The sequence below is a fragment of the Meriones unguiculatus genome, chromosome 2, assembly GCF_030254825.1.
Source record: "Meriones unguiculatus strain TT.TT164.6M chromosome 2, Bangor_MerUng_6.1, whole genome shotgun sequence".
NCBI classification, from domain to species: Eukaryota; Metazoa; Chordata; class Mammalia; order Rodentia; family Muridae; genus Meriones; species Meriones unguiculatus.
The window spans coordinates 114,383,604-114,396,575 of NC_083350.1; positions in this window are offsets into that span (position 1 = coordinate 114,383,604).

A 12,972-nucleotide genomic window follows, 5' to 3' on the forward strand; every position below is an offset into this window, starting at 1 on the left:
TAGCTGTGCTTAAAAAAAAAAACAAACCACAAAACAAACAAACAAACAAACAAAAAAACACCTGAAGTAGACAATAAGAACAAAAAGAAGAAACTTTACTGGCATTTGGGTTGCAGCACTGAAGAGGGCAGAAAGAAGGTCTTCCAGACTGGCCTAAGGGAAAATGCGAGGATTGCTGCTTATAAATGCAGTCATACGTATCTAAGCCTCCTATCAACTAGCCTCCTGTTTACAATCATTTTGCTTAGTCACGCCAGTGCTTGGGGTACTGGGACATCTTGTTCCTGCATTGTGGTAGAGGGTCCCCTTCTTTATGACTTCACTGATAGATGTATATATGTGCAGTATAGGTTGGAACATCTAGAGTGTGGGGTCATCGAAAGTTGTCATGCAAAATGAAGCCTATTGGAGCCACTACAAGGTGTCCTTGATGGGCCTGGGAAGATCAGTTTCCCAAAGCAGATACTGTGGTTTCGGGTGGCAGTCATGAGCAGTGGCAGGCTCTATGGCTACAGCAAAGTCTCCTCAGGTAGCCTTGAGTTACACAGTGCAGCTGTCTTGGCTCTTCAGCTCTTGGGAGAAATGGCTCCTTGATTGCTGGCCCCTTGTCCCTGTAAAAGCAGTAGGCTGAAGGAGAGTTGCTCCCACTTCTGACAGAACTTCGGGCATGATATTGTTATTCACAGACCCACAGAACTCAAGGAGTATGGAGAAAATACCATGGGATTTTGATCTCCATCCCTGCTTTGCCTTGTTAGTTGCCCAGTTTCTGGACAGGTTCCACTGATCTTAGTGGAAATGAAATATGGAAAGTCTAATAGCTGTCAACTAAGGGTATGGACATCTCAGTCCTGGTAAGACACTCATTTGAAGAAAAATAATATATCAAGGAATTCTTGCCACAAACATCTAACGTGGAATTAATATTCTTCAGCAAACTAGCAATGCCTAATGCCTAGTAAATACTGTTAAAGAGTATTGCATTCTCCTGCTGTGAATCTTTTTTTTTTTAATTTTCTACAGCATGTTAAGAACTCTTTACAGTACCCTTAAAAAAAAACATTTATTTCTTTTTATGTGTAAGGGCATTTCTTCGGCATGCATGTCTGTGTATCACCCTTGTGGGGACAGTACCAACAGAAGCCAGAGGTGGATGACAGATCTCATGCATCTGGAGTTACAGAGGTTGTCGACCACGTGGATTCTGGGAATCCAGGTCCCCTGGAAAAGGATCAGTGCTCTTAGCTGCCGAAAATCTCTCCAGCCCTAAAGTGTCTTTAATACAAAAAGAATAGAAGAGCCATAGCTAGAACTAGAAAAGAAGTTTTATTCTGGCAAAAAAAAAAAAAAAAAATGCTGTCCCTGAGAGAACATGGCTAAATCTGATCTGAGATCACAAAATCTTCCATCTCCACATCTAAGGAATACAGGAAAGAGGCAGAGACAGGCATACAGGAACAAATCTCAATCTTTTTTTTTTTTTTTCTGAGAGAGGAACAACCATCCTAAACCATCCTTTTAACATGACATTGAAGGTACCAGTATCTACTGATAGATAGGATACCATTACTGGTTGGGAAATAGAAGAAAGTTAGTATTATCCTCATATGTTTCATATCAGCAATAGAATTGTGATTAAAACATGTAGTATAGTATATACTATATATTATATATAATACTATATATAATACTACATATATACTATATATTATATAAAATATATACTATATATATATTACATGTTTTGATTTAACATTTGTCACATGAGCACAAAATAAAACATTACCAGTTTGCTGATGGTAGCTTAGAGCTCTGATGTCATTCTTTAACCAAAGAGAGTTAACATATCACCCATAATCTGCTTCCTAAGGCTATTCTAAAAATACAATTTTAAGTTGTTCTATGAAAACAAGTATGTTATAATGAGAGAAACAGTTCTTTTTATTGGGTTCTTTCTTTAGGAACTAGGGACCAGACTACATTCCTGGAGCTCATGGAGCATCGAGGAGCATATTTATAGGACTTGAACTTGGGAAGAGTTCTATAAAAGAGAGACACACAGAGAAAGGATATTTTGGCCTTTGTGCCTGACACTAGGCCTGAATGTTACTGATGAACTGAGTTGACTTCAGGTATGAAAGAAACAGGAAGAGCCTCTGAGTTTCCAGGTACCAGTATCCATTTTATACCAACACACAGTGGGCTTTAAAAATAAGCAAAAACTGGCTGACATTAGTGAAATCGTTAAAGTAATTGCCTTTATCAGTGATACACTGGAAGGGAGTTCCTGGGATTCTATTCAGCCATCTGTGTAAAGGACTTGAATTCTGACCAAGAACAACTAACAGTGAATTAGAAGGATTATTTGTCATTTCTATTTCTTTTATCTAGCCATAAAAGACTACTTTCTAAGACCCACAGATTAAAGAAACTGTAACTTAAATGTACTGAAACATGCAGAAAGACTCTTTTATTTTCAAGTTACATATACTTTATAACAAGCGAAATGTTGAATAATTAATATATTTGTAGGATTCTAGTTTATATTAATAAAAGTATGCCAAGGCTGTTATTCATGTTGTAGTTTCCTTTAAAAATCTTTGAGGATACTATTATTCTTTTATGTACACACATAATCCTCAGGCTCTGGCATTTCTTATCTTAAAATAACAACCACTATTTGAGAAAAATATATAAATCTGTGGAACCTAAAAGTCAGAGGTATCTCTGTAGAGGTTTGGCATATCCAGGAAAAGAACAAAGGAAGTCTGCATAATTTTATTTGAATGTGAGCTTTAAAATGGTGTATACTCTGCGTTTATTCATTAATTTTCTTCTATGGATTTTGTAATGCCATTTTTATATAAATGTGCATGACTGGAATCTGCAAGGCCTAACTAAATCTGTCCATTAACTTCCATGTACTTGTGGTAGGGTGAAAGCTGTCGGTACAACGTTCCAATCTTTCAAATCCTGACCACGATTGCCCCAGATCCTAGGAAGACAGCACTACTATAGCTTTAATAGGTAGGTTAAAGCTCAGGTATTGTAAGTTAATGTATAGGGCTACATTATTATGTGGTGAGAGCTTTAAGGAGGATTTAGGTTGTGCTCTTTCTGCCTACTAAATGAATCGGTGTTCTTATGAGTCAGGTACCAAGGATTTCAGATAGGGATAAGGGTGTGTTAATTTCTTTCCTTTTAATAAATGTATGTGTGTATATAGCTATTGCACAGGGTAATACAACAAAAAGCCCTTAACAGATGGTGATGGTTTGTTCTTAGACTTGGTAGCAGCCAGTGAGATGAGCCAGAGGAGCTAGTATGGCTTACACCTTATCTGTGCATTCTTCTGTAGCAGCAGAACACAGGCAAAGACAGGTGTCAGCTTCAACAGGGCAAACTTCTCCTTTCAGGTTAGTACTCTAAATAAAAAAATACCAAAAAATTTAATGTATTTCTATGACTCATTTTGAAAAATCAACATCGTGATAATTGTTAGTAGCTGTTAGAGCAGCTGCTTTATCTTATTCTCCAAAGGAAAAGGAAGAACAAACAGTTGTTTGGCCTCATGAAGGATGTATAGGTATACAATCTTATTTGTTTCTTCAAGTACTGATGATAACTAGGCACGCGATACAAATTTAAAATTCACCACTAAAACAGTAAAGTTTTACAAAGCAAGAAATGTCTCTAAAGATTTCTTTAGTTAGAATGCCAGTACAGTGGCAATGCCATTTACAATTTAGTTGGTGTTGATGAGAACCAATTTTAGGTTTTATTAAATCTAAATTTTGACTGAATGCCGCTATTACATATGGAAAAAAAGGTATTCACTTAATTATCTGTAAAGGTATAAAATGCCTAGAACATATAAAAGGGTTTGTTTTTGTTTTTTATGTGTTCAGGGTTACTTTTCTTATGGAATAAAATTTTGTGAAGTCAATCTCAAGTAACTACCTTTTCCCACCAATATGCTGACAACTCCTCTCTTGTTTTTGTTGATCATGGGATGACAGGCTTTTGGTAACATGTTTACATCCCAAACATAATTATAGTTATTTTACAATTTCAACTATCTCAGCAGTTGACTCCTTTTTGGAGTGTGAACCTGTCAGAGTCATCCTCAAGGCCTGGAGTCAGGTTTTTCCAAACTCTTCTTCAGCTTAAGACATTGTCCTTCTCTCATGATTCAAAAATACTCTAAAAAACAATTTATTTACTCTATTTTTATAGGGTTCGACCTGCAAGTCCATTTGCACACCAGAAAAGGACACCGATCTCATTATACATGGTTGTGAGACACTATGTGGTTGATGAGAATTGAACTCAGAACCTCTGGAAGAACAGCCAGTGCTCTTAACCTCCGAACTATCTCTCCAGCCCTCAAAAAATGCACTTAATGGCATATAGAATGATGACTCCCCCCCAGTGTTTTCAACGTACTTTTTTTTTATATCTGCTAAAACAATCATTGTGTCAAAGATAGTCATATAAAAAATATATATATTTTTTAATTTAATTTTTCTTTTTAGTTACATTTTGTTAACTCTGTGTCCCAGCTGTATCCCGCTCCCTCATTCCCTCCCCAACCCCACACTCCCTCCCTGGTCTCCTCCCTGCCCCTTTCCAAGTCCACTGATAGGGGAGGACCTCCTCCCCTTTCATTTGACCCTGTTTTATCAGGTATCTTCAGGGCTGGCTGCAAAGTCCTCCTCTGTGGCCTAACAGGACTGCTCCTCCCCTGGGGGAAGGGGTGGGGAAGCCAAAGAGCCTGTCCTTGAGATCCTGTTAGAAATAGTCATTGTTCCCCTTACTTGGGAAAACTACTACTTGGTTACTGAGCTACCACAGGCCACATCTGAGCAGAAGTTCTAGGTTATATCCATAGATGGTCCATGGTGGAGTGTCAGTCTCAGAAAAGACCCTCTGCCCGGATATATTTGGTCCTTATAGAGCTCCTATCCTTTCCATATCATACTAACTCCCCTTCTTTCATATGATTCCCTGCACTCTGCTGAGGATTTGGTTATGATGTCTGCATGTTTGTAGCAGCTTTATTTGTAATAGCCCGAACTTGGAAACAACCCAGATGTCCATCAACGGAGGAATGGATACAGAAATTGTGGTATTTTTACACAATGGAATACTACTCAGCAATCAAAAACAAGGAAATCATGAAATTTGCAGGCAAATGGTGGGATCTAGAAAAGATCATTCTGATTGAAGTATCCCAGAAGGAGAAAGACAAACATGGTATATACTCGCTTATATAGACCTACAAGATATGATAAACATAATGAAATCTACACACCTAAAGAAGATAATCAAGAAAGTGGACACGGGCGAAGATGATCAATCCTCATTTAGAAAGACAAATGGGATGTACATTGAACTTATGGCAGGAGTCTACTGCAAAAGGCATCTGAAAGACTCTACTTAGCAGTGTTTCAAAGAAGACACTAAAATATATTTCTTAAGTAATAAAACTTGAAAGTAAAAATTATTTTTTGATCCATGAGTGACAGAATGGGAACTACAGTAACAGGAATCAATCCATCTCCATCCGAACTTTTCTTTGAGTGACATTGACAGTAGCAGTAATATTTTGAAAAGGTTTCCAGCCCCCCCCTTTTTTTTTACTGTGCAATATGTCTTTACAATGTGCTTAGGTAGTCAGTAAACTGAAACCTGTCTTAAATGTAAGGTCACCCAGGTTATGTCTTCCTTTAGTATTCATAGAATGTATAGCTGTAGGGTAAATTTAAAGGGCTGTACAGTTTTCAGAATGGATAATAAGTATTAATTACAGTGTAAATTTATCACCATTAGCCTCTAACAGAAGTCATTTTAGTCTCTAATCTCTGAAACTAGGCTTTGGCTTCTCTGGCAAAATAAATCTGAAGTAGAATCCTTTTCCAATGGTTGAATGTTCCATTTGAGGGGAACTTCTTTTTTTAATTAATTTATCTTTTTATTTGCTATAGTTTATTCATTTTGTATCCAAGCTGTAGCCTCCTCCCTCATCTGCTCCCAATTCTACCCTCCATCTGTTCCCCCATTCCCCTCCCCCAGTCCACTGATAAGGGAGGTCCTCCTCCCAATCCATCTGACCCTAGCCTATCAGGTCTCCTCAGGACTGACTGCATTGTCTTCCTCTGTAAGACCTACTAAGGCTGCCCCGCCCCCTGAGGGGGAGGTGATCAAAGAGCCAACCCCTAAGTTCATGTCAGAGACAGTGAGGGGAACTTTTAAAAAATATCCTGCTAGGCCATAGAGGAGGACTTTGCAGCCAGTCCTGAAGATACCTGATAAAACAGGGTCAGATGAAAGGGGAGGAGGTCCTTCTCAATCAGTGGACTTGGAAAGGGGCAGGGAGGAGATGAGGATGGGATTGGGAAGAAATAAGGGAGCTGGATGCAGCTGGGATACAGACTTAATAAAATGTAACTAATAATAAAAAAATATAATAAATAAATAAATAAATGAAAAATGAAAAAAAAAAAGTATTTTCTTCCCCTTTCTCTACATCCTCTCCAGCATGTGTTGTCACTTGAGTTATTCATCTTAGTCATTCTAATGGGTGTAATGTGAAATCTCAGGGTTGTTTTAATTTGCATTTCCCTGAAGACTAAGGACATTGAACATTTCTTTAAGTGTTTCTCTGCCATTCTATATTCCTCTACAGAGAATTCTCTGTTTAGCTCTGTACCCCATTTTTCGATTGATTACTTGATTTATCGGTGTTTAATTTCTTGACTTCTGTTTTTGTTGTTATACAATATTTTTGTAATTGAAAATAGATTCTCTCACACAATACATCCTGACCACAGTCTCCTCTCCTTTCTACTCCTCCCAGTTCCTGCACATCCCCTCTACCCCAGATCCACGCTCCTTCCATTTCCTGTCAGAAAAGAGTAGGCCTCTAAGATACAACCACCATACATGACAAAACAAGATACAAAAAGACAAGGCAAAAGCCTTCATATCAAGGCTGGACAACCCAGTAGGAGAAAAAATGTCCCAAGAGCAGGCAAAAGAGTCTGAGACAGACTCACTGCTACTATTAGGAGTTTCACAAAAACACTAAGTTAACATCTAAAACATATACACAAGGAATCTGGTATTGACCTATACAGGACCCCAGCAAAAATGCTGAAGGATGTTACAGAGCAAAAATCTTACCAAATTTTAAAGGAAAATCTTTCAGCCTTTCTGCTTATGTGTTATTTTCTACATTTTAATTTTGTAAAAAATAATATTTTCGCTAATTCTGTGGGAATTTCATACAATGTATTTAATCATATTCACTCATGATTAGTTATTTATTGCTAATTTTATTATTAATTAATTTTATTTTCACATAGGACCTTAATTGTGTTGTCAAAGGGTTCTTCTGTCCTTGTTCCATAGTTATCATAATTGTATGTTGAATTTTGTAAATATTCTTTTTGAAATAATCATATGTGTTTTGTTTTATTATGATGTGTATGTTGTGCTTGAATCTAGAATGTCATTTGCTAGCTTTTGTTCTGAATGCCTAATCTCTAGTTTGTGGCACTATTGAAGGATTCGAGGTTTTTAAAGGACGAGGCATGGCTAGCATAACATCACTAACTGCTCTTGGCTCTCTTTGACCTAGTCCATACTATGTGAACATGCTCTGCCATCAGCTATTCATGCCTGGAACTGAGCTGATGTCTCCTCTACTGTGGTAACACGGAGCTCTTCAGTGGAATATGGTAGATCCATTTATTAAGGTGACCCATCCTGGCATCTCCAGAATAGACCCCACTTACTGTGTTGAGTAATACTTTGAATGTGCAGCTGAATTCACTTTGCTAGGATTTAACTGAGGATTGTGGGTCTACCTTGATTAGCCATTGATTAGCCATTGATTAGCCATTGATTAGCCATAGGGAGGCAAGGTATTGGGGGTGGGGTTGAGCTTCCTTTTCTTGTAAGCTCTTTGGCTTTGGTATCCAGGTTTTGGTATGCTGGTTTTATAAAATGAGTATGGAAGTATTCCTTCTTATATCTTTTGGGAAGAGATTAAGATGGTTTGATATAAATTCTGCTTTCAATTTATGCATAAGCCATCTCGTCTCGGACTTCTGTTACTATGAAATTTTTGATTATTGGTTCAACTTCATTTCTTTTCATTCCATTTTTATTCATTTTTTTTCTCCTTCTCTCCTCACTTCCTTCTCGGCCTCTACATTCTCTTTCTTCCTGTCACTGCTTTTTTTTTTTTTTTTCCAGACAGTGTCTTACTCTGTTGCCACATAGAGGTTCATGATCCGCCTTTTTGTAGGAGTGCAGGATGATGCTACTACATGTACCTTTTTATTTCTTTGGAATTCCATTTTGTTAGGTGACTGTGGTGTGTGTGTGTGTGTGTGTGTATGTGTGTGCGTGTGTGTTTCTTCTAGTTTGTTGTCATGTAATTGCTCATAATAGTCCCTCAGGTTCTTCCTTCCTTCTTTTTCTTACTTTTCTTGAATAATCTATTAAAACGTATTCAATTTATTTTTCTTATTGATCTCGCAAAGGGTTCTTTTAGTTTTATTTATCTCTTCAAGAAATCATTTTTGATCCTTCTTCTTTCTCCTCCTCTTATTTTGCTGTCTGCCATATTATTTCTGATCTACTCTTTGTTTTTATTCCTAGTGGAAAACTTTTGAATTCAGTTTCTTCTCTTTCTTCTTTGAATACAACATTAGCCATACCATTGTGAACATACTCAATTTTCTGTGAATATGACATTAAGTTGTTTATAAGGGAATCTTTCACCTTCATCTTTTAAATGTGTAGGAAAATAGTTTAGGTTTGCATTGGTATTTCTGTAACTTTTTCTTTTGCTTTGTTTTATTTTTTCTTGAAATTACTTTTATTTATTTTTTTACATCAAGAATTGTTTTTAATAATTTTTTTATTAATTACAGTTTATTCACTTTGTATCCCCCCTGTACCTCCCTTCCTTCTCCCCTCTCAATCCCACCCTCCTTCTTCCCCAACCCTGTCCCTCTCCCAGTCCACTGATAAGGGAGGTCCTCCTCCCCTTCCCTCTGATCCTAGTGTATCAGGTCTCATCAGGAGTGGCTGCATTGTCTTCTTCTGTGGCCTGCTAAGGCTGTTCCCCCCTTAGGAGGAGGTGATCAAAGAGGAGGCCAATCAGTTCATGTCAGAGACAGTCCCTGTCCCCATTACTATGGAGGCCACTGGACACTGAACTGCCAAGGTCACCTCTGTGCAGGGATTTCAGGCCATCTCCATGAGTGTTCCTTGGTTAGAGTATCAGTTTCAGAAAAGACACCTGTGCCCAGACTTTTAGGATCTGTCACTGCCCTTGTGGAGCTCCTGTCCTCTCCAGATCTTACTATCTTCCACTTCTTTTATAAGATTCCCTGTATTATGCCCAAAGTTTTACTATGAGTCTCAACATCTGCCTCGATATCCTGCAGGGTTGAGCCTTTCAGAGGCCCTCTGTGGTAGGCTCCTGTACTGTTCCCTGTTTTCTTCCTCCTCTGATGTCCATCCTCTTTGCCTTTCTGAATGGGGATTGAGCATCTTAGCCAGAGTCCTCCTTCCTGATTAGCATCCTTAGGTATACAGATTTTAATATGTTTATATTATGTGTCTAGTATCCACTTAAGAGTGAATAGATACCCTGTGCGTCTTTCTGCTTCTAGGATATCTGACTCAGGGTGATCTTTTCCAGTTTCCGCCATTTACCTGCAAATTTCATGATTTCCTTGGTTTTTATCACTGAGTAATATTCCATTCTGTAGATGTACCACAATTTCTGTGTCCATTCCTTAACTGAGTGGCATCTGGGCTGTTTCCAGCTTATGGCTATTACAAATAAAGCTGCTATAAACATGGTTGAGCAGATGTCCTTGTTGTATACTTGAGTGTCTTTTGGATATATGCCTACCAGTGGTATAGCTGGATCTTGAGGCAGCACTATTCCTAATTGTCTGAGAAAGCCCCAGATTGATTTCCAAAGTGGTTGTACAAGTTTACATTTCCACAAGCAGTGGAGGATGGTTCCCCTTTCTCCACATCCTCTCCATCATGTGTTGTCACTTGAATTATTTACCTTAGCCATTCTGATGGTTGTAAGATAAAATCTCAGTGTTGTTTTGATTTACATTTCCCTGATGATTAAGGTTATTGAACATTTCTTTAAGTGTTTCTCTGCCATTCAATATTCCTCTATTGAGAATTTTATGTTTAGCTCTGTACCCTCTTTTTTAATTGGATTACTTGATTTGTTGCTGTTTAACTTTTTGAGTTCTTTATATATACTGGATATTAGCCCACTGTCAGATATAGGGTTGGTGATCTGTAGGAGGTTGTTTTGTTCTGATGACGGTGTCCTTTGCTTTACAGAAACTTGTCACCAACCAGCAGTGACACCTGAATACCACCCGAGAGAGAGCTGGGAGAGAGAGAGAGATAGACAAGGCGACAAAGAGAAGGACACCAAGTCTACATGCTGATCCAGGTGTCGATTTACTGGACGTCAGGTTAACACTTAAGTAGGCAAAAAAGTACAAGCAGTTTCTCACACAGGAGCTTTACTTGGTCAAAACATAGGAGAGCTCACTCAAGGTTACACAGAGCCTGCTTGTCTGGTTACTGTGGTTGCACAGAGTTTTTCAGGGTCAGAGCAGTCTGCTGTAGGACCATCAAGGTCAGTTTATGATAAACTGGACTTTGTAAAATAGCCAAAGCCAAGAGGCCAAATTCCACTGCTCATATGCCATTAACTCCAAATTTGCCATTAACTCCAAAAAGGCTGCCACAATTCCTCCCTTTCAAATTCAAACAAAGGGACTGTGCCTGTCTTAGGTGGGGGTGATTCCTGATAAACATCTTTCCTGTCATGGGAGAATCCCGCTAATAGGGGGATGTCCATGGCTTAGGTTGATAAATATCCGTCATTGACTAACTGGCCCATCACACAGGAAAGGAGAGGTTAAAGCTGATGTTTGAGCTGGGCAAGCCACGCCCCTACCTGGGGCTTGGGAGTCACAGCATGCTGCTGTTTCAGTGGCATCAAAATCTAGCTTGGCGCTGTTGAGCTAAGTGGACACATCTGGCAATGACAAAGATGAATAGTACCAGACCAGCTAAACAAAGGTGTGCTAACATGTACAGGGAGAACAAGAGGGGGATTGGGTACTAAGGCCTAAAATTGTAATTTAGCCTTCACTGGATGAATCAGCTGCAGCAGGATCAGCAATATTGTCACTTGGGGAATGATCTTGTTCCTTGAAATAATCCACTTGTTGCACCAGTCTCTCTGGCAGCCACCAAACAGCGTCTTTAACCTGCAAAAAAACACAAACATATTCTCGTCCCCAAATTAAAATGGGGTTGGGTCCATGACATGTATTATTCAAGGGGTCCCTCCATTTAACCATGGAGGTTTTAGGGTGCCAAAATATTTAGCTGCAGATTTGCCATGTTTGTCCAAAGTTAAAAAATTTAAATTGAGCTCCGGATGAAGAAGGAGGATATAATTCCCCCTTTTTTGTCTTTTGTAAATATATCTTAATGGTGGCATGGGCATGTTTAACCATGCCTTGGCTCATAGAATTATAAGGAATACCTGTTACATGCTTAATATTTAATTTTTTACAAAAAATTGAAAGGGCTTGTTGGTATAAGCTGTTCCATTATCAGTCTTAATTTGGCGTGGCATGCCAAGAACAGCGAATGCAGCCACACAATGATCTATATTGTGGCGTGCAACTTCTCTAGAATGCAAGGTAGCAAAAATAAATCTTGTACAGGTACTAATTGTTACATAAATAAATTTTAATTTTTTAAATTTTATGAGTCACATCCATTTGCTATAGCTGACCTGGGGTCAGCCCTCCAGGGGTTAACCCCAAGATGAGGTACTAGATGGAAAACATCACAATTGTTACATTTTTTAACATTTTTTTGGCTTGTTTTTTTGGTAAGGCCATAAGTTAAATGTAAGGAGTGACTATTAAGATGATGTAATTTATGAGCCAATTGAACTTTTTATATAGGTGTTTCTTAAGCTAAGGTTATTAAGGCTTTATCAATAGTCTGGTTACCTAAAGCAAGAGGTCCAGGATGGCCATAATGGACTCTAACATGAATAATGGCAAAAGGACTATGACGAGCCTGAATAAGTCCTTGAATCTGAGCAAACATTTGACTAGCCCAAGTGGTAGAAAGAATCTGGCTTTCTGTTTTAGCTTAGGAATAGCTTGAGCAATATAAGCACTATCAGTAAACAAATTAAAAGGCTCAGAAAAATGTTGCAAAACTGCATGGATAGCCATCAATTTTGCAAGTTGAGCAGATAACCCTGGAACTTGAAAAATAACTTTTTGTCTATTAACAGTAGAGACAGCTTTTTCTTTAGCATTACCATCAGAAAAAATAGAACAAGCATTTTAAAGGTTTATTTTTAACTATGATAGGAAAAACAACACTATGTAAAGTAAAAAATTGAATAATCTTATTGGAAGGGTAAGATTGTAGCCAAAGAAAGTAACCATTTATCTGAATTCGCATAAAGCCAATTAGTCTGAGCTTTACTATATGGTATAATAATCTTGGAAGGCTCAATTCCAAAGTAAGCCCTTGCCTGGGTGCATCCCAACACAACGACTTGGGCAATAGCTTCATAATAAGGCAAAATAACTTTATTGGGACTAGCTGACAAGTGGATCCACAATAGAGGATTAGATTGCCATAACAATCCAGTTGGAGTTGACTGTGTTTGAAATACAAATAATAGGAGAGGACTATCTGGATCCCAATGTGTTACAAATTGATTTTTTAAAGCCTTTATTATTATTAATAATAATGTATCTTGAGCCTCTGGAGTCAATTTTTGGGAGGAGGTAGGAGCTAAATCCACTTTAAGAACATTAAACAATGGCATAAGTTGTCCAGTAGTTAATTTTAGATATGACCTAA